The sequence below is a fragment of the Sorex araneus genome, chromosome X (genome assembly GCF_027595985.1).
Source record: "Sorex araneus isolate mSorAra2 chromosome X, mSorAra2.pri, whole genome shotgun sequence".
NCBI lineage: Eukaryota > Metazoa > Chordata > Mammalia > Eulipotyphla > Soricidae > Sorex > Sorex araneus.
The window spans coordinates 253,541,399-253,564,361 of NC_073313.1; the positions used below are offsets into that span (position 1 = coordinate 253,541,399).

Consider the following 22,963-nt stretch of genomic DNA (forward strand, 5'->3'; position numbering starts at 1 on the left):
GCAGATTTAGGCACTTGTCAGGTTTATCACACAATAGATAAATGTTTTCTTCATGTAGCTTAATATCACAGGCTATCGGGCTCTGAATGAAAGTAGTTTTAGACATCTAGGCAACCAGGCAAATAGTCTGTTTATTGCATCTGACAGCTTTATTGTTTTATCAGTTATTTGCTTAGAGAGGATTTTATTATATGTAAAATACTGACATAAATTATGAGGAAGAGAATTGATTTTTTTGATATAGGGTTGATTCATTTTTCATTGTTTGCATGTGACAAGTTTGATATTGGTATATTTTCTCCTAGTGTGTTTGTTCAGTTTATAAGTTATTTCTATGGTTTTACAAATACTGATACTTAGCTCTCAATTCTTTCAGGACTGTGGCAGCTTATATTCCCAAACTTTCACAGTCACATATACATTTAAGGAGTAAAATATAGTTTTATACTTAAATAATTTTCTATTACATATGTTTTATGTAAATAAAATGACAACAAGAAAACCAGATAACTCTAAAGAGTTTCAATTTTTTTTTTTTTTTGCTTTTTGGGTCACACCTGGGTTCCTCCTGCATTCAGGAATTACCCCTGGTGGTGCTCAGGGGACCATATGGGATGCTGGGAATCGAACCCAGGTCAGCCACATGCAAGGCAAATGCCCTACACGTTGTGCTATCGCTTCAGCCCAAGAGTTTTAAATTTTAAACTCAAATTAAGCAATTTTATCTTGCACTTTCATCGGCTGGAGCGATAGCACAGCAGTAGGGCATTCCTTACATATGGCCAACCCATGTTAGATTCCTCCACCCCTCTTGGAGAGCCCGGCAAGCTACTGAGAGTATCGCGCCCCCAAGGCAGAGTCTGGCAAGCTACCTGTGGTGTATTCAATATGCCAAAAACAGTAACAATAAGTCTCACAGTGAAATGTTACTTGTGCCTGCTCGAGCAAGTCGATGAGCAATGGGATGACTGTGACTGTGACTGAGTGACTATCTTGCACTTCTAAATTAAGAGAGGAATGATTTTAGTTTTTGTCAGGTCAGTTGGAAGAGAAGCAAGAAATGAACCGAGTTGAGGTAGGCTATGTCGATGACCAAAGTTAGGTAGTTCCAGGGGATTTCATCATAGAAAGGAGCCTCAGAATTATTCTTCAAAATACATATTTTTTAATTTAAGCACCGTGATTTATAATGATGTCAATGATAGATTTTCAGCATACAGTGTCCCAAGCCAAACCTACCATCATTGTCAGCATCCCTCTAGCACGTCTAAAGTTTCCTCCCATACCCCTCCCATCCTTAGAAAACTCATTGTTTTGATATAATTTTTATAGTTTGAATCTTATGTTTGTAATAGTGTAGGATTTTATGGTTTTGACATGTATAGTCCTCACCTCCATATCACTGAAGCGTGGAAGATCCCTAACCAATGCCACTATGTTACCACCAATCCACCTCTTCTTTTTCTCCCCACCCAATTCTTCCCACACTCTTAACATCTCCATTTCTGTAATCAATCAAGGACATCAAGGATTTTCCAGGTTTGATACCTTTAATTCCCCTGTCTTGTAACAGAGCAGTGAGAACATCTGGCAGCTGTGCTTGTTCCTTTTATTTTGTTTTACATGATACACTCCAATTTCATTCAAGTGGCAGTGAACTGCAAATTTTATTCTTCATGTATGTTGCATACTATTCCACAACTTCTTTATCAACTGACCTGTCATAGAACATTTGGGTTGTTTCCATAGCCTAACTGTTCTACTAAGCACTGCAGTAAACATTCATATGCATATATCATTTTGTACCTGTGTTTTTATGTTTGGGAAGGAAAGTTAAGTAGTGGAATTACTGGGTTCTATGGGATCACTATACATTTTTGAGAAATTTCCATGCTGTTTTTCATAGAGTCTTACCCAGACAGCATTCCCAACAGAAATAAATGAGAGTTCCTTTAAAAAAAAGACACATCCTTGCTGATACTGTTTTTTTCTAGTATTTCTGATATATACCATTCTTATTGGTAAGAAATGATACTTGAGAACTATTCTTACAGTGACTGCTTGTAGGATTTGGATGTATAAGATAGAGCTGGGTTTCAAGCCCAAAGGACTAGGGGTTGGGGAAACTTGAATAGTTCCTGAAGACGTTCAAACAGGCAAACATTGAACATCATAACAAATTGTAATTTCAAACCAAAGGAAGTTGAAGCGCATGTGCTTGACTACCTGAGCCAAACCCCTCAAAATATCTTTGTTGTGGAGCCATGATTTTCTGCTAAGGCTTTCACAAGCTGGTTCCTATACACCTGTAGTTGCTTTACTCTATGTAGAGAACCTTAAACTTCCTGTGAGTTGTATCTCCTATCTGCTACTCCTGCCTTCTGCCCTATCTTTCATCACAAATAGGGGCAGAAATTAAAACCAACAACAACAACAAATCCATTTAGTGGTATTAACTGTGGTAGGTACTATTATACTCCCGCCCACCTCTCTCCCCAAGATCAAGCGAGAATGATCTTCCCTGAAGTCATACCACTCCTTTTAAACTTCTGTTACTAGTCTGCTTTCTTAACTTCTCTGTGGTTTCCCAAGGTAATAGTCCCTTAACAGGTCACTTGAATTCAAGTCTTTTTCTCCATGTTTGCTTCTGGGCAGAAGCTTTCCTAAAGCAGTCAATAAACCAGTAGCCAAAAAGGATGGGGTTACAAGAGGGAATTTGTTATTTATTATAGCTATCTTGGACTGAATTCTCTTTTCCCCAGCCGGAGTGCTAATTGCCTTATAGTTTTTCACTAAATCCTCTTAAGAGTCTCTTGGGGGTAGGTGCTATTATTGTATAATGATTTACCGTTGAAAATTTAGGCTTAAAGATAATAAGCAACTTGGTAAAGATTTTTCAACCAAAAAAAAAGAAATAAGACTTTAGGAACTGGGCAGTAGGAACTTGGTGACATATTAACTTTGGGGTATCAGATTTTAGGAATACTTATCTTTATCTACTGCACAATTATATTTATTACTATGAGCCTATCTATGGGATGCTGTTGATTAATCTGTTTAACAGATGGGTTTTGGTGATAGGAAGCAAATTGGTCACTAGTCAGTAGTCTTAAAAATTAATCATCTTGTCATTAATAGTTAAGAGATTTTGCATGGTTTGGAGGAAGTTCAATACTATTACTAAGAGCAAAACAATGGAAAATTTATATGATAACTGGAAAGTAGATGTCAATTGTGCTGAATGGTGATATTGGAAAAGTAAAAAGTGATCAATATAGACAATGTGTTCAGTGAATGGAGAATGAGCAAGGGTTGTGTTTGTGTGTGTGTTTTTGTGCGTGTGTGTGTGTGTGTGTGGTGTCTATTGGAAATCTTGAATTTTTCTATCAGAAATGATGGTTTGTTCCAGAGATTGTTAGGTGCTTGGGACACCTAGATACATACAACTGGAAATATCTTAACCAGGAGCTTTTTTTTTAATTACAAAAAAGAGGGATTTTTACATACCTGGTGGAACAAAAATACATTGAGTTAAAAAGCTTGAACTATTATATGGAGAACTTAAGTCTGTTTTTTCTTCCACAGGAATGCTGTGTGGTTAAAAAGAAAAAAAGACTGAGTCACGATATCTGGTTCCTAGTCTATCTATATTTGGTATAAACTATTTGTATACCACCAAATAGTTTGTTAGTCCAAGAAAAAAATTTTTTTAAATCCCTCCACATATACATTCCAATGCATCCTTCTGAATAAATTATCTTAGGTGTGACCTTTGGAAAAGATACCAGTTCCCCTGTAGCCCTCAATCTGTTGTCCTTTTGATGACTATTACATGCGTGCTGATAATAATAACATTAATCAATAAAATATGTATGTGTAAAGACATCACTAATTAGTATAAAATCATTCAAATAATTCATTAGAATATGAAATACTATAATAAAAATGACTCAAAATATAAGAATATAGCTCAATGTCACAAAATAAAAGTAACCATTTAACCCATATTCAGACCCAGATATAGAACTTGCCAGAATTCTATTGCCTCAGATACTTAGTAGTCACAAGCCAATCTCTTTCTTCAAGAAAACCACTCTCTCAACTTCTAGCATAATCACTGAGGACTATCTGAATTTTACACTTAATAACATGGAGTAAAACTGTATATAGGCTTTCCTTTCTGACTCCTATGCAATATAGTTTGTGAAATGTACCCATGATACATGTCATTTTTGTGTGCCCATTTTCCTTACTATGCAATAACTCCATTGCATGAACACACTCCAATTTAATCTCATTGTAGGCAGAAATTTGGTTTCTTTCCTTTTTAAACAATTTACTTTTTTGTATACAATCCAGAGTGTAAAAATGGACTTTTCTATTTGCTGTGGCTGAATACGTGTGAGTATCTCTGGTGGGATAATTATGGCCACATATCCACGTGGGTATACTATGGATCTTATGCATTGATACCACAAGGTAGCTAGCTAGATGTGCAGAAAAAATGCTCTTTTACATGTAAACAAAGGAACAGAATGTCTCTGGGCACATCTAAACATGCTTTACTTGGTGAGCTAGTCAGTGTGAACCAAGGGTGACGAATACCTATTAAGCAAGAGATGAGTTGTAGCTTAAAATTGAAAGAAGATCATAGTAGTCAAAAATTTGTTTCTGTGGAAAGATAGTATGAATATCCAACTGGAAGCCAGAGAATGAAGCTGCGCGTGCGCGAGCCATTTCTGGTTTGCATGGAAACCAGGAATTTGGGCCGATATGTTAGCACTGAATGATTAACAAAGTGCCCTACCTTCCCCTGGGAGATGGCCAGAACTGGCCGGTGAGCATAAGAAAAGTGCAGGCAAGGGGAGTCAGGTGTTTTAGGGCAAGCATGGCATCTTAAGAATCTTGGGTTGGCCATAATCCATTTGGTCTGAGAATAAGAGATGTGGTTAAGAAACAATTTGTAACAAGGAATAAATAAAACCTCTGTGGTTGTAATTGTTTGAGAATGTTCCATATATTTTAGTCTCCCCATAATTGTTCTTACTTAATGTTTTTGAACACATGAATAGCTTTCCCCCCTCCCCAGTGTGGTTTCTGCTGCATAGACTGTAGAGTAAGTAATTTGTACGTAAAGCCAAAACACTCAGTGGGAAGATGCTGGTTTCAGAGTCTCAGTATACCTCTGATGACCTTGGAGATCCAAGACTTTGAAGAAAGGAGGTGGGTATCTGGACCACTTTTAGGGATACAAATAATTAAATAGTAGGCGAGGAGAAGAGTGGGACCTCAAATAGCACATACAGGCCCTCTCCTACTCACTTTTCAGTTCAAACTTGAGTCTCAGAGTCCACTATAATGTATTTTCATGGATTTGTTTTGTTTTGAACTTTGGATAATTCCAGTAATATTGAAGAACTCTCACTAATTTTGACAGACATTCGAGTGGGCAATTACTATGAGTTCATAAAACCTCGGAGGTAGTACAAAATCTAAGGATAGTTGGCTACACTGGTACAGGAGTAATGAAATGAGAAAGAGTTATTTCTTTTTTTATTATATTATTTTGCTTTTTGGGTCACACCTGGCGATGCACAGGGGTTACTCCTGGCTCATGCACTCAGAAATTACTCCTGGTGGTGCCCAGGGGACCATATGGGATGCTGGGAATCGAACCCGGGTCAGCAACGTGCAAGGCAAACTCCCTATACGCTGCGCTATTGCTTCAGCCCTGTCTCATTAGTTCTTGTCTTCCTCCAGTTCCAGGAACATCATCCTTGAGCCCGTGTTCTCAGTATGAGTCCAGAGACAAAATAAGAGTCTCTTTCTCTACTTTTGTCCCTTTTTTGAATATTAATCTCTTAGTGTGTTCAGAAGAGAAAAGGAGGTGCTGAAGAACAATAAAATTGTTAATCTCATGAATCAACTTCTTTGACTATGGTATGCTCAGACATTTGACCAAACTTATTCTGATACTTCTTGGGTGGGCATCCTTGAAGACCACACTCATTCAGGGATGGTATTGCCTTGCTCTCGGCTCACTTGGGTTCTATCTCAGGAACCAATTATGATTCCCCAAGCATCACCAGCAGTGAACCCTGAATACAGAGCCAAGGGTAGGCCAGATGTTGTCCCCCCCCCCAAATTTTTTTAAGTAGTATTCTTAAGGCCATGATGTAGATGGTGGACTGATGGTGGGATTGTTTGCTTTTAAGTGCTCTGGGGCTTTGATATGGGTGTGACCGCCTAATGGGGGATCTGGGTAGAAGAGGCCCAGTCCCAATCTGATCAGGCTTAGAGATCTCAGCACCGGGTCCTGCACATCTGGATTCCTCTGCCAGTTCCTTCATGTGTGAGGCTCATCCGAGCATGTGGAGAGGGGTCTTGAGCATGGCTGTGGCTGGGTTCTGGAGGTCTTCGGCTGCCGAGGGCTCTGCTCAGGGAAACTCAACTTACCCATTTGAAGGGGCCTGGGTGATGACAGCCAGGCATGGGGGCAAGAGACTCCGGTTATAACACTCAGGGGATAGTGTTGAAAATAATGTCATCAGCTTATGCGCTGGAAAAATGGTTAAAGTGGCCCATTTGCTTATGGTAGTTTTATTATAAAAAGAGCAAAGGAATAGAGGCATTCGGAAACAGAGAAACACCCACACAGATTGATAAACTAGCCACTTGTCCAAATCTAGCTACAGAGTGTACCCTAGGGATGGGCCCCTATGGCTGACCTGGCAGAGGGGTGTTGGTCTTCCTCTGGGAACAAGAGAGTTCAAAAGTAACACTGGGCGGGAATTTTTGGGAATGCAATGTAAATCTCTGGGCAGGAAACCAGCGCAGGAAGCGCTTGGCTACTGAACCTTGCATATGCAAAGGATACACCTGGGCTCCTAGAACTGGTAGGGGGATGAGGGGGCGAATGCCAGAATTTTTACTACAGCCCAAGGAGATGCACCCCTGATTTACCAGGGACCTTTATGTAGCGTGTCAAAGCCTCAGAGCACTTAAAAGCAAACAATCCCACCATCAGTCCACCATCTACATCATGGCCTTAATAATACTATTTAAAAAAATTTGGGGGGGGGCAACATCTGGCCTACCTTTGGCTCTGTATTTAGGGGTCACTGCTGGTGATGCTTGGGGAATCATAATTGGTTCCTGAGATAGAACCCAAGTGAGCCGAGAGCAAGGCAATACCATCCCTGATGTATTATCTCTCCGGGCTATGAGTCCTGTTTTTATATCGTCTTTATAGTTTTGTCATTTTCAGATTCTCACTTACTTGAAATCATATGTGCTCCTTTTTCGGATTGATGATTTGGCCCATTTACATTAAACGTTTTTCCATGACTTTTCATGACTTTGTAGTTCTTTTTTCTTTTTTCTTTTTCTTTTTGGCCCTGATAGTGTATGTCTTGAGGTACAAGAGTTTATTTACCCATTCATCTACTCAGGGCCATGTTGGTTGCTTTCAAATTTTGGCCATTATGAAGAAGGCTGCTAGAAACATCCATGTGTAGGTTTTTAATACAGATATAAATTTTGATTTCTGTAAGTTCCAAGAAGTATTATTTATGAATTCTTTGGTAAGACCATTTTAGTTTATTTTAGATTTTTTTTTGTAGTGGGGGTGGGTAACTGCCCTCCCAAGCAGTGCTCAGGGGACTGGGATCCACTGTTGGTGAAACTAGATCAATTAATTCTGTCAGTTCAATGGTTGGGTGTGGTGATGCTCTGTGTCTTGGGCCTGATAGTGGAGGGGGCAGGGTGTGTGTATGTCAGGGGCCAAGCTCAGGGTCCTGCGACAACTTATCTGCTGAGCTTTCTCTCTGGTTTCACTGTAGCATGGCAGCACTGTTGTCCCGTTGTTCATCAATTTGCTGAAGCAGGCACCAGTAACGTCTCCATTGTGAGATTTGTTGTTACTGTTTTTGGCATATCGAATACACTATGGGTAGCTTCCCAGGCTCTGCCATGCAGACAGGATACTTTTGATAGGTTGCTGGGCTCTCTGAGAGGGACGAAGGAATCAAACCCGGGTCAGCTGTGTGCAAGGCAAATACCATACCCACTATGCTATTGTTCCAATCCAGTTATTTTTCTAAAGTAAAGAATATTCTCCCAAAAGTAGAGAGAGAGTATGGGGAATATTGTCTGCCATGGAGGCAGGGGGAGGGTGGGAGAGGGGTGGTATATCAGGGATATTGGTGGTAGGGAATGTGCACTGGTGGAGGGATGGGTGTTTGATCATTGTGTGATGGTAACAGAAACATGAAAGCTTGTAACTATTTCATTGTGATTCAATAAAATTTTAAAAAAAGAATATACACTATTTCACCATTAAGAATGACTCCCAGATTTTTTCATCATTAATTCTACAGCTATACAGATAAGAGCATTTTTTTACTGTTTGTTTTTAATTAATTAATTGCTGGCTACATGAATTAATTTATAAAGATTAAAACACCTTGGAATAAATTTCACTTAGTTACTACATATTATCATTTTACTACATTGTTATTATAATTTTACAAAAATTTTCCTGAGGACCTTTTAATCCATACTTAGTACCTGTTATTCTGTATTTTTCTCACTTTTCTGCTTTGGGCCCAAAAGTATTGAGAGCTTAGTCCTGAATTTGTACCCTGGAATTCTCCTGGTGGTGCAGGGGTCTAGATGTGCGGCCAAAAATGGAACTTGGTTTGCTTTGTGCAAGACAAGCACCTTATCTGCTATACAAGTCCTGGCACTAGTCTGCGCTTTTTCTTTAATAGTAGTTTTGGTATCATAGAATGAGCGGTAAAGGTTTACATTCTCTACATCTGTGTGGAAGTACTTTTTTTATTAAAATGGTATTATTTCTTTATTAAAGTGGAAAGAAAAGTCAGTAGGGAAGCTGACTGATGTCTTCTATACGAAATAACTACATGATCAACATGTTCAATGTTTAAAAATAGAGAGCTACTCATACTATCTGATTCTTATTATTTAAGAGTTATTAATTTCTGTCTTTCATGAAATTGTTGACTTTTTCTAAGTGTCAAATTTATTGTCATGGAGTCTTTCAGAGCATTTTGATGTTATCTTTGTCATATAAATAAAATTTCTCTTATTCCTAACTTTGAAAAAAAAAATGGTGGCCATATCTGGAGGTTCTCAGGCTGATTTGGCTCTGCACTCAAGGGCCACTCCTGCAGTTTCAGAGGACGATATGGAATATCAGGGAATGTGAAACTGAGCTGGCCAAATGCAAGACAAATGCCTCATCTACTGTCCTATTTCCCCACCCACTTGTTCCTATTTTTTAAATGTTTTATTGGCTGAGAACTTAAGAACAGTGCCCTTTTGCTCCATTCCATGAAGTATCCATTCAAGGTGGTGGTATTCTTATCACCAGTCTTGCACATGTCCTTAAGAAATCATGATTTCTCCTAGAAGTAGAGTGACAAAGGATTGAGGTAGGACACATAATGTGGGATAAAACTAAAATACTTGCTTCTCGCGGGAGTGGAAGGTTAGCGGAAGTGCTGGTCCTTCCTTTCTGCCGTAGGCCCGAGTGGTTGTTGTGGAAATGGGTAAGTTCATGAAACCCGGGAAGGCGGTGCTGGTCCTGGCCGGATGCTACTTGGGACACAAAGTGGTCATCGTCAAGAACACTGACGACAGCACCTCAGACTGCCCCTACAGCCATGCTATCCCCTCAAAGTGACAGCTGCCCTGGGCAAGAAGAAAATTGCCAAAAGGTCCAAGATCAAGTCTTTCGTGAAAGTTTATAAGTATAATCACCTCATGCCCACAAGGTGTTCCATGGACATCCCCTTGGACAAAACCATCCTCAACAAGGATGTCTTCAGAGACCCAGGCAAAGCCCAGAGAGAGGCCAAGATCAAGTTCGAGGAGGAGAGATACAAGACCAGCAAGAATAGATGGTTCTTCTAGAAGCTGCAGTTTTAAATGTTGTTTCAATCATTAAAAATCAAAACAAACAAAAAACTAAGGGACTTATGAAAATATTTACCTGACTGTATATTAATTTCTGTGAGAAAAATGATGTTACAAAAGTCAGCTTTATCCCATGAGAGATTGTCTCAAAAGCCAAAGGAGAACAGGCACAAATAGATTATCTGGATATTCTCCTGTGATAGAGAAGATGTTTTCTTGATATTCTGAGCATGTTTTAGAAAACGTATTTGTGCAGCCAAATAATGATAAAATAGATGTCCTAAATATGTCATGAGTATGACATTGAAATGTATTTTTTCTTAGGAACAGAGCTCTTATCTCTACAGCCAATATTTGATGCATGCTCATGGCTATATCCTAATATTTAGTCAAGAGGGGAGAGGTGGATTTATCTTTAAGTGATTGATCATCACAGCTTTACTCTGAAACATTAGGAGAAAGATAAATTATGGGAGAATATACACTTTAAATAGCCATTATAATTAGTAAGAGGCCTCCAAGAAAGTCAGAGTTTCGAGTTACATTTTCAGAAGCACTATTGATTTTTTAGTGTGTTTTTGAGTATTGAGGCTGATTGATGCATCTTCCAATCTTACAAAACGTTTTGTTTTTTTTGTAGAAAAAATGCCACCTGGTAATTACTCTAAAAAACTTAATAGCAGACAAATAATGGCTTATTTCTGTATATTTTATTTTGCTCCATAAAAATGCCATTAAATCTTTATTGCCACAAATTCTCAACCTTATTTCTTTTTCCGGAGTCAGGACAGGAAGAAATCAAGTGTTGCAAGATGACTGCCAATGATAAGAAAAGAGTTCTTGGTGGGAATGTTATTATTTTCCCTTTTCACATGACTCCACAATCAAAAGTCCACTTTGGTTTTAAATGATGGGTGGTATAGAATTAACTGGAAATAGTATAAATAATGGTGTTCAATAAGTGGAGAAATTAGAACAAAGAGGCAGAGACTTGATTCATGACAACTAAGTGTCATGGCAAAGAAAAGTCAGACATGGAGGAGATTTCTGCCAAAACCACAATCGTTTTCTCAAGAAGCATTTTTCCAGGTCAATATTAACATCTATTTGCTTTGTGTGATGTGCTGAGCTAGGAGAGATGTAAGGAAATATAAAACATCCTTGGTTGAAAGACCCCAATCTAATTAGCGGTGTAGGACACAGCCTTCAAAAGATAAACTGTCTCCAAGGTGAGCCTGAGGCATTCTTGGAAGGCATTATTAAAGAGCTGCCACTACAAGAAGTAGTGTTTTGTTCATATGTTTACCTGTGTTAAACTGGACCGAAATCTCCCCCAGAGGAATCACACGAGACAAGTTGTGATGCGACAAGCAAAGGGTGTTTATTGACTAGCTTGAGTTAGGGTCCCCATCTGGCTCAACAACACAGTGGCAGCTTCCTTGGAGTGAGCAGCCCCTTGCCACAAGTGTACAGTATTTTTAATCTCTAACATTGCATAATGGGGGTTTGTCTTTGGCACCAGTTTAGGGCGCTTTCTAGCTATTCTAGCTATATGGTAACTTCTAACTGACCGGAAGCAGGCTGAGGCAGTTGTTGGGGACTTTCCCGGTTGTTTAGTTGTCCTGGTGGCCATTTCTGTTTAGTTGTCCTGACCCTCCACATCACTTTGGGGAAACTGTTACTCAGGGAAACCATAACTTAAGCTTAGGAAACTTAAATTTTGGCCTGGCACCTGATTGATCCTGTCATGGCATTGCCTTATCTCTTTTATCTTTCACCTGAAATACTGAGGATTAATTGGGTCTACCAATAGCCATTTGCTGTGTGCCACCATATGCTAGGTACACGTGGTCAAACAACCATCAGAACAAACAACGGCCTCTCAAGAAATAGAATTGTAGTGGAAATAATTGTATAGCCAGACTCTTGTATACAAAAGCCAGACTTAAACTCGAAGAGTCTTACATGATATGATTAATCCTATTGTTCCATTTTCTTTTAAAATGACTCCTGGATCTTGAAAGTTGTCATTTCCTTGAACTATGGACCTCAGCATCTAAAAGAAGAACCTCAGGAGACAAAGGAGAGAGCTACCTAAGCATATCCTCAAATCATCTGAGGATATTGGCACTTCCTCTGCCAATGTGTCAGATTATTGGTACAGCACCCTCAGAGGACTTGGTCTTGACTCAGTTGACCTAGGAGACTTCTCCCCATCCTTTTGACGATTCGCTTGGAAGTGAAGTGCTTTCTTGAAAGTAGTTTGTGGAGCAGCGAGGAATGACTGGAACCCTGTTGGTCACCTCCAAATTGGAGATGTTACTTATAGGGCTTATATTCAAACCTTGGATGTAGGGCAGAATCCAGGGGATATTTTAAGCTTTCTATCTAAAGAACCTTATCATATAGGCTTGATTTTGTGGCCACATGCCTATTGAGGATGCATTTTAGTCTGCATAAATCTTTCATGAGTTAGAGAGCTGGTGAAATATTTTTAGCGGCAGCTCTGTAAGGAGGTATAAGTCACTCTATGGTGAAAGCTGGGGGGTCCTTTCAATTCTGAAGAACCCATTGCTACAAGTTCAAGCTCCACTCCATGGGGGCTACAGGGAAACTTTCAAGAAACCAGGCTTCAAAGCACCCAGGAGGCTCCTTAAACTAAAGGAGTCCCATGAGCACGAGGAAACTCTTTCAGAACTGCAAGCATATGACCTTAAGGAAAAGCTACACTTTCATGGAGAGACAAAGGCCCCGGGGTAGCTGGCAGAATTTTGAAGCCAGAATCTGACGGTGGCATCAAGCAGTGCTGTAAATCCTAGACATTTACAAGCCCTGGGCTGTCGAATCTCTCCCAAGTTTGGCTTTGTTTCCCATCAATGGCGCTAACAGCTCTGCCAACGTTCAGCAATTGTGCAAAGAGGACAATACTCGGAGAGAAAAATCAGTACAGTATTGTTTTATTTTTATGCCATATCCAGACAGAAAAATCTCATCTATTCATTGTAATACATTTGTCATTTTAGTCTGCATAAATGCCAGGCTATGAGAAACTGCTGATACCAGTTGTCAGAGAAAACTATTTACAATGGTCCCTCCCTGCTTTCTTTACGCATTTTCATTATAATCTTTTCAGCTTCACAGAGAGATGAACAAAACTCGTGCACTGAGTGCCAAGCAGATAGTTGAACTACTTTGATAGTGAACTTCACTTTTAAGGTTATTTCGGGGCGGGGTGGTGCTGGTAAGAGTGGGAGAAACGCATTGTTGACTATAGTCGGTTTGGTTATTACCTGGGAAAGGCAGTGATTCTTAATTTCCTCTTGTCACTGCTCACTGGATCACATCCTATATAAAAGCTTTCCTTTCTTTTGTTCATTTATTCATTCGTGTGCATGTCTTTCAGTTTATACGTTGCTTCATTCATTATTACATTCATTAACTTATTCAATATTTTTGAGGAGCAAATAAGAGGAGATGCTATATAATTCCTTTCAGACAGATCTCTAATGTCTTAGAGACTAGAGAACCCAGGAACGGGTCATCTCCATAAAATAAGATTATATTTCCTAAATATAAGATTATATTTCCTAAACAAGAATTCCCAAGGCTAAATAACAGAAATCTGTGATGCTGTATTCATCTCCATTCGTTTTACACTTTTTTCTAAGTGTCCATGAACAAGAAATAAATCTGAATTTGCCTTCCATTTCCAGTTTAAATAACTTATTTTTGTAAGTTACAGTATGAATCATTTTGAATGAAGTTTATGAGAGCCAACAAATCAGATATTGTTAACTTCTCTTTTTACTTAATTTTGCTGAACCCTTTCTTTTCAGGATAAAGGGAACTGATGTGTTTAATTAATAGCAGGTGTTAAGTGTCACCCTAAAAATAGCTTAAAGCATCAGGCATCTTTTTCTTGTAGACTTAATACTTTATTTTAATGTCTGATTTTTAAATTTTCTGATGTGTTGTCATCACACTTGGGACTTTTTGTGCTTTTTGATACAAATCCCTGCTAAACCAGCATCTCACAAGCTTCAATCATTCTTGCAAAACTGTAGCATTTTTTTCACACTTATACTAAAACTTTTCTTTAATTGTTCACTTATATCTGGGTGCCCTGTCTCCTGCCATCTATATAATTTTTTATTTAAATGGACTTACTTTTTTAAAATAAATGAGTTTATTTCATTTTAAAATTCTTAGTTCTATTCTTGGATTCGGGGGCCACACCTGGGGGTGCTCAAGGGCCCCATCTCCATTCAGATCCCTGATTTGGGATCACTCTCAGCTGTTTGTGGGGTTCTTATGGTATGCAGGTTGAACGTGGGTTACCTGCTTTCAAAGAATGTATTCCAGAATGTTAGTTAATGTCCCTCTGGCCCTAACCTAGTTTATTTTATGAGGAAGTTTTAGAGATTACTATAATGGAAAACCAGTTTTGCTTATAATAAGTGAGAGGTGATTGAAAAAAAAAACAAGTAAAATATAAAGTTGGGCTTCTAAATCCTATCTAGGTACTGCTCTAAACCTTAGCGATCTCTCTCTCTCTGTTTAAAATGAAGATTATTCCATGATGGGTGATGTTAAAGAAATACTTGAACCACCAGGAGTCTCTGCTAGATATAGAAAGAAACGCATGAATAAAAACGATGCCTTCCTCCCAATGCTGTATAGGGTATTTAACGCTGTGTCTGAGTATCTCCTAAGGTCATTACCTCCACCTATTGGAACTTTCTGAGCTTTATTGTGGGAATTTTTCACCCTGTTTGCAAAGAGACTGCCTCCTCCATTGTTCTCAGAATTCTGCAGCAAATAAGGATGTGCTCATTCACACAACTGTTTCTTTCCACCAAGTCTATAATCATTGGCTTCACTCAACTCTTCAGAAATATGGGATAATTTAAAGAAATCCATGTTTCTCTTCCATACTCTTTAACACCTGCCACCCTGAGACATCTGTCACCACCTTCCCAGGCATGCTTCCTGTCTTCATTATTCTTCTCTTTAATTAACAGCTTAATTCTTAAAAAATAAACTTTGCAATATGTGGCCATGAGTGATCATTTCCAGTCAGTGCCACAGAAGGCAATCATCCTCGACCATGGCAAACTCCCTTTAACAGTGGACTGCCCCACGATAATGACAACAGGAAGGCATTTATCAAGCCTAGGTTTCTCCCATTTCATCTAGAAATATAAATATGTTATTTTTAATAGAGAGAAAGATGGGCTGTGAAGATGATGATGGATCTCCTGGATGACACTGTGGGCCAGCCAACGCTTTTAAACATGACATTTTTCAAGACTTGGAAGACGCACAGAGCAGAGACGGGAAGAATAGAGAATATCAAACTACAGTTCAAAAATGCAGCCCATCACATTCTTCCCTGACTGTTAAGAGCAAATTTGAAGTTTTCTCAGGTTTTCTCCATCCCGTTCTATTGTCACATTGCCGAGAAATGGACTCAGAATCAGAAATGATTGTGGACAGTTGAAGGAAATAGTCAATTCCTTACTACAAATTCATCATGGGATATCTTCACAGAGGGTTTTTTGTTTCGGGGAAATAATAAGTGCAGAGAAAGAAATTGCGGAGGATGACCCAGGTCAACAAAGAGAAAGACTATCGAGGTATGTGTGAGTGAAATATGGGGACAGGTTCTGTACAGAATATTTTAAACTTTAATAGACAATGGAGTGCAGGTGATTCTCAGTAATCATGAACATGCCATGGAAAGCAGCAAACTTAGATGGTGGTTTAAAACAAGATAGAATCACTTAACAAAAAGAAGGGTTTTTTTTTTTTAAAGAACTAATATTTTGTGAAATAGGGAAATAAAAGTGTGGACTGAGTTAAGGTGTACAATAATCTTTTCCTCATTAGATCAATATTTCTGTGGATAGATAGAACAGCATCTCTTAAGTATCTCAACAGACTTTTTCCTTTTTCAGGACTCTTGTACTTAAAACAAACAAACAAGAGGTGGAAAATTACTGTGGGAACTCCTGGAAGTAATCAAAGGAAAACACTTTAGGAATTGATCTCACTCAGTCATTTGCCATATTCTATCTGTTCCGAGTTTGCAAATAACAGAACCCCCGTAGAGGCTGATTCTTAACAATTCTGCATGTCTGCAGACTAACCAAACTATAGTGGATCAAGGAACATGAATAACAAATTATAGGAATCCTTCATTTGTAGCAAGGGGTGGGGGAATGTTGCTAAATCATCTATGGATTTCTTAAAAGATGTAATGCAAAGCTTTTGGTCCGAAAACACCCTCTAGCAAGCAATGCATTTTACATAAAGGAAACCTTCCCAGGAAGGATGGCTATGAATTTAATTATAAGCTCTTCTCTTTGCATAAATTTGGTTCAGTCTAAATAAGACTTGAAACACGGAACAATGTCCATGGAGTACAATTCACCAATTGTTACTTTTAATTATGTTCGCATGCATAATTCATAAATACACTGCATGGACAAGAGGAAAGAAAAGATAAGAAGGAATAAAAGAGATGAATTTTCCATCAAACAATTACTATATAAATAGACAACATATTTAATACATTAGTTAGCAAAGTGATTCTTTGTTCTTGCCAGTCTGGGGCTTAAAAATGTTAAAAGAATTCCCAAACATAACATTGTTACATTCTGCTAATGTCTCCTTTAAATGAAAGAAATGGGGATTATCATTCTTTACAAAGAAACAAATTAAAAAATTCCCCCCAAAATGCAGATATGTATGGTTGACATAGTATACTATTATACCACATAATATTATAATCAAGTCTAGTGTGACTCTGTAATATGGAAACATTTATGAATAACATTATTTCCTCATTAGAGAAGAGTGTCTCTTTTTTGGCGCGTGGTTTGTCATTTCACGTAGCTAGAAAGGATTTGCTTTGGGTAGTCTTCTATTCAGCAGTATATACATCTCCCTGGAAAGGAACGAGTAGCAAACACACAGAAGCAATGCTAGACAGTTTAAACTATTTCCTTAATGTTACACTTTTTATGTGTGTATTCCATTTAATAGAGCCAAAGATAACCTTATTTCTGTATTGTAAATATTAGTTAAATATTGCTTACCAAATCATGCTATATGAAGAATTACAGCTTTATACTGAAGTATAAATCCTTGGTCTTATTTCAACATAATTTTTTTTTTATTCTGCAGAAAACATATTTTGGTTCATGGTACCCTTTTTAGGTGCAATATGTGTTTCATGACTGATTTCAGTGCCACCGAGAGCAAGACAAAGAGCCATGCACAGTGACCAAAATGTCAGTTTCATTACTAGTAGCATGTGGCAACAATGTGCTATTTTACACAAGCCTTCAAAATTACATTTTCCCAAGCTGTCAAAAACTGTGCTGCTACTTCAGGGTTTCCTGTGTTCATCAGCTGGATTCAGGCTGTTAGACTCAGGTTCTGGAGCGCTTGAGAAATATGTATACAGTTTGAAAACACTGAGTTATGAGAAGGAAAAGGAAGGTGCTGAGCTGTACTTATTCAGTTCTGCTCCCAAACTTTGAGTTAGACACATCACCCTTCCTAGCTCTGAACGGGGCAGACGACAAAACAAAGTGCCAGTCTGCTAGTTTAATAGGGAACCCATATCCATGCACATAGAAATGAGAGAGGGAAACAGACAAAGACACAGAGAGAGAGAGACAGAGAGAGAGAGACAGAGACAGAGACAGGAGAGAGAGAGAGAGAGAGAGAGAGAGAGAGAGAGAGAGAGAACTATAAATTAAAGGCAGATAGAAGCCTGGCTTTATAAGTTGTTATAAGTCTTAATTATCTTGTTTGCTTTTACAATAAAGGAACCAGTCAATGCATGTCTAAGACAATTGTTTCAATAAGAAAAGGAATGCTTGACTACAGTGTTTTTAAATTAAATAATTATTCTATTGAAATACATTGGTTTTCAGGAGTATAATGTTAAAAACATTTGGAGTACATTGCTACCGCACCACAACTAGCACCCTATACCAATATCCACTATCCATGGGAACCTTCCTATACACACATACACACAGAAAAACAGAAACATAGACACACAGGCACACACACACACACACACACACACACACATACACATACATCCTGCCTTCATAAACCTCTCTTTTGTTCTTAGAATACAAGGGTTGTCTTCAGTAGACATTTTTAGTGCCTTCATTTATTTATGTGATCTTATGAGAGAAATTCCCTTATATTTGTCTTTTTCTTTCAGACTGTTATGGTTCATCTTTGCCCCTAGCTTCATTCATGTAGTAGTGACAGACAAGATTTCAATTTTTTGTATAGCTATATACTATTCCATTGTATATATATATATAGTAGCTGTCAATAGAGGGTGAACCAGTTTATATTTCCACTAGGAATGAATGGGTTTTTCTTGTTATCCACTCACAGGCAATTGCTTCTGACCTTTTATTTGTAGGACATTCTCACCCATGTAGAGTGATTGCTCATTGCAGTTTTGATTTGCTCTCCATGACAATCTGTAATGTTGAATATTTGTAGTCATTGGTTATCTGTTTATCTTCTTTGAATAAGTATATATTCATCTACCTCCTCCATCTTTGTTGACTTCTGAATTTTTTATCCATTTATTAATTTTTTTTCTTTTTTCTTTTTCTGTCATACCTGGAGATGCTCAAAGTTTACTCCTGGTTCTGCACTCATCAATCACTCTGACAGTCCTAGTGAGACCATATGGGATGCTGGGGATCCAACCCAGGTCAGTTACATGAAAGGCAATTGCCCTATCCACTGTACTATTGCCCTGGCTCCTGTTTTCTTTCATAAAGTTATACTTTTACAATGCAAAAAAATCTTCCATTTTCATCCAATCTCATTTGTTTATCAGTTTTTATTTTCCTTGTATATGGAACTGAATCATTGAAGATTTCTGGAGTCAATATCATAGTGTCCCCCATGTTTTCTGTACTGTTTGTGTGTGGATTTGAATATGATTTCTAAGTCTTTAACACATTTTACTAAGCTATTTGTGCATGCTGTGATACAGTGACTTAATTTCTCTCTTTTGCACATGGCTATTAAGTCTTACAACCCTTTGTTGAAAAGGATTTCCTTTATCTAGTGTATCTAGTGTATGTTCTTGGATCCTTGTTCATCTATATGACCATTATCTAGTTCTCAATTTTGTTTCATTGGTCTAAGTGTCTGTTTTTATGCCAGTTTCACACTAGTTTGATTAATGCAGTTTTATAATGTGGTTTAAAATTGGAACCATGATGCTTTTCTCATCTTTCCCCCCTACAATTGTTTTGAGTATTTTATGGGAATTGTGGTTACATGAAAATTTCTACTTGAGATCTATTGGAATTCTGATAGAGATTGCATTGAATCTGTATGAAACTTTAAGTAGGATGACAACTTTTGGGGGTGCCTGGGGTCACACCTGAGATATGACTTAATCATATCTCTGTTCCTATGGATTATTCCTGGGAGAGCTCAAGTTTCCCAAATGGCAATTTTACAATGTTAATTCTTCTAATATAAAAGTCTTAAGAAATCTAACGTTAGATAAAATGAAATAAATATTTTTATTGTTGCCATCAAAAGAACTTCATATATAGAATTTTTCTTTTCTTGGCTTTTATTCAATGCTTATTTTTCTCATGTGTATGGGGATAATAACAGCATATTTATCTTTATTGAGAAATACTCATATTGCTGTCAATAGAGATGATGAAGCAGTTTATTACTACTAAGAGTGAACGGGCTTTTCTTGTATGAGCACTTCAAGATTGTGTTTAAGCACAATAGTTGTGAACACTGGAAGGCTGTGCTCTGTCTTGCTGTCCCAAGAAGCTTGAGGCAGCAAGCTCCCAGAAGTGAATATGAATAGGAAACAGGCACTGTCATCCAGGCCAACACAATTAGGCCCTCACTACTGCCATCCACATAGTGCCAGACATAATAAAGAATTCAGCTGCACTAGACTACAACACCCTGTAAAGACGCCAGGCACACAACAAGTTCCCTAAGTAAGAATTAAAAATGGCAGTGATCAATCTGTTCACTGAATTTGGGAGAATTAGAGAGAATTCCATCTCGGAAGGGGAAAGTATGAGAAAATTTTAGTAAGAAAGCAAGAAAAAGAAGAAATAGTAAAAGACAAACAACAAACAAACAAATAAAAAACTAAATATTACAAAGAGGCAATAAGGAGAAGACTATCGGAAGCAAAAAAATGAATCAGTATATTCCAAGACAGGATGCATAATACAATTCCAAGAGAACAAAAGAAGTTTTAAAAATGAAGAAAGCATCAGAGATCTCAAGGAAAGCCTACGTCACAAAGTTATAATGACCAAACGTTGTAACATTTGAACAAACACTGACTTGAGCAAATAAACAAGCAAACACTGATCAGTGCAATAGAACTGAAAGCCCATAGATAAACTCTCAAACATATGGAGTGTTAATTTATGGCAAAGAAACTTGGTGCTTAAAGTTGAGTGAGAAGAACCTTTCCAACAAATAGTGCTAGAAATACTGGACAAATGAAATTAAAACCTATTACAGTGCTCGCTTCGGCAGCACATATACTAAAATTGGAACGATACAGAGAAGATTAGCATGGCCCCTGCACAAGGATGACACGCAAATTCGTGAATTTGTTGTGGAGGGACAATTTAGTGGAGGGTGTTATGTTAGAACATTGTATCTATGAAACCCTATTTGTAATAGTATTATTGATCACCGTGCCTAATTTTTTAAGTCCAATAAACCTTATTTGCATTTAAAAAAACCTATTACATACCGTTAACAAAGGCTAATTAAAAATAGGTTAAAATAATGTAAATTAACCTATTTTCATAAAATACATCAAGGGAAACATAGGCAAGACATGCTAAGTTCGGGGCTGGAGCAATAGCACAATGGGTAGGGCATTTGCCTTGCACGCGGCTGACCCAAGTTCGATTCCCAGCATCCCATAGGGTCCCCTGAGCACTGCCAGGAGTGATTCCTGAGTGCAGAGCCAGGAGTAACCCCTGTGCATTGCCAGGTGTGACCCAAAAAGCAAAAAAAAAAAAAAAAAAAAGCATGCTAAGATCTTGATCTGATGATCTGATGAGAATCTGCATTGATATAGCCTCCTAAATGTTGGCAAGAGGAAGGTACATCAATTAGTTCTCCGAAACTTAGAATCAACACCACTGCATGAATATTTGGGCTTATATCCAAAAGAGTTAAGAGTTAAGAAAACAGAAATTTTTGGACACCCCCTCGAACTTGACCACCACCAAGGATTAGAGTCTTTCTAGAGGAATCAGTCTTTCTCTCTGACTTTGGAGAGTGAGTTAAGACCATCACAGAAGATTCTGCATGAGCCAAGGCAGAGGTTTGTAAAGATCTTGTGTGTTCAGAGCCTAAGAAGGGGTGGGGCCATGAACTGATTAGATGATGTTGGCCTTAATCTCTGCAAAGAAGTCAGAGTTTATTCTAGACGGTGTAACCAGGAAACTGCTGCTTCTTTCCACTTCATGAAATGTCTTAAATTTAGCACCCCTTTACTGCCATTAATTTCCAGCCTGGTTCTGACTCCATCTCAGAATCACCCCATGCTTTTCCCTCCACCCACGTGTTTCCTTTCTTTTAAATTCTTTTCTATTCTTTTTTTCCCTAAGAATCAGGTAGAAGCCATTAGAGTATTGAGCCCTAATCACGCAGAGACATTAATCACGAATCACGAAAACTCCAATCATCATGTTCTCTCTGCTCTCTGACTAGAGGAACAGGGAAGGATTATCCTACCTGATGATCTCTCTTTGAATTTTTGCATTTTCTTTCAGTCTTTTATTTTCTGCTTGCTTATTTGTTTATCTGACTTTTAAAAGTTAAACAATTTACTAAACTTTTGAGCCTACATAAATTTCCACAGTGACATCTCTCTCCTGAACTTGTAAACTTATATGTTGCATTTTGAATTGACAATATACTCTATGTGACAGTATGGACATCATGTACAAACTGGCAAGAGTATAATGCATAAACTCTTGTCTAGAGTATCTGTGACCACAGGCCAGAAGCTCTTAGATTTCTCTACATCTTAGTTTCCTTAACTGTAAAATAAAGAGCTTAAATGGAATGAGTGATAGCACGGTGGGTAGGGCGTTCATCTTGCAAGTGACTGACCCAGGTTCGATTCCTCCATCCCTCTTGGAGAGCCCAGCAAGCTACTGAGAATATTCTTCCCGCATGGCAAGGCCTGGCAAGCTACCCTTAGCGTAATCAATATACCAAAAACAGTAACAAGTCTCATAATGGAGACGTTACTGGTACCCGTTCGAGCAAATTGATGAACAATGGGATGACAGTACTACAGTGCTACCAATCTTTGTTGAATTTTGTCATAATAGTTTCAATTTTTCTTTTTATCATTTTCATTTATAGTTTTATTAAATTTATCTTATTTTTCCCAGAGGGTTTTTATTTTGGGGCATCTTTTGCCCACTAACACATGTGTTCAACCCTTGTGATCTCACCTCAACACCTTGGCATGAAATTCTATTTATTTTTCTGCATTCTTAGTTTTCAGAAGCTCAATGATATGTTTCTGTTTCTTTGTGGAAGTTTCAAGGCATTGAGAGCAGGGATTTATATCAATTCATCTCCCGACTCAGGGACTTCCAACTAGTGTCACTGGTTAGCTAGTAGATGAAATGCACTGCATTCTATTTGAATTGATGTTCAAGTGAAACCTGTGAGGACAAACCACAGGAATCTATTTAGCTTTCTTTAGACTCTTTTTTACAGGAACCGGATTGTAGAATAACTTGTCTGTCTGTCCCTGAGCAAGGAATTTGGATACGGGCACCCTGGGTCTCGAGAAGGGTGGTGGTCAGATCAGATAACAAGACCCATATCACAAGACCCATATCACAAGACCCAGGACTGTCCCCAGAACCGGGACATTCCTGAGTATTGGCGCAAATACTGATCTCTAAAGCCATAGGCTAAGGAGTGATGTCCT

At 38.2% G+C, this 22,963-nt stretch overlaps 1 non-coding gene and 2 pseudogenes across 1 annotated transcript; 2 read left to right on the forward strand and 1 right to left on the reverse strand.

Moving 5' to 3' along the window:
- The first annotated feature begins 9,562 nt into the window (after positions 1-9,562).
- LOC101550100 (60S ribosomal protein L27-like) lies at positions 9,563-9,951 on the forward strand (annotated as a pseudogene).
- A 10,559-nt stretch (positions 9,952-20,510) lies between these two features.
- Positions 20,511-20,608, forward strand: LOC129400443 (U6 spliceosomal RNA; annotated as a pseudogene).
- Positions 20,609-21,618: 1,010 nt separating this feature from the next.
- LOC129400582 (U8 small nucleolar RNA) lies at positions 21,619-21,751 on the reverse strand. The gene has a single exon (XR_008627794.1). It is a non-coding gene; the product is annotated as a U8 small nucleolar RNA (small nucleolar RNA).
- Positions 21,752-22,963: the final 1,212 nt, after the last annotated feature.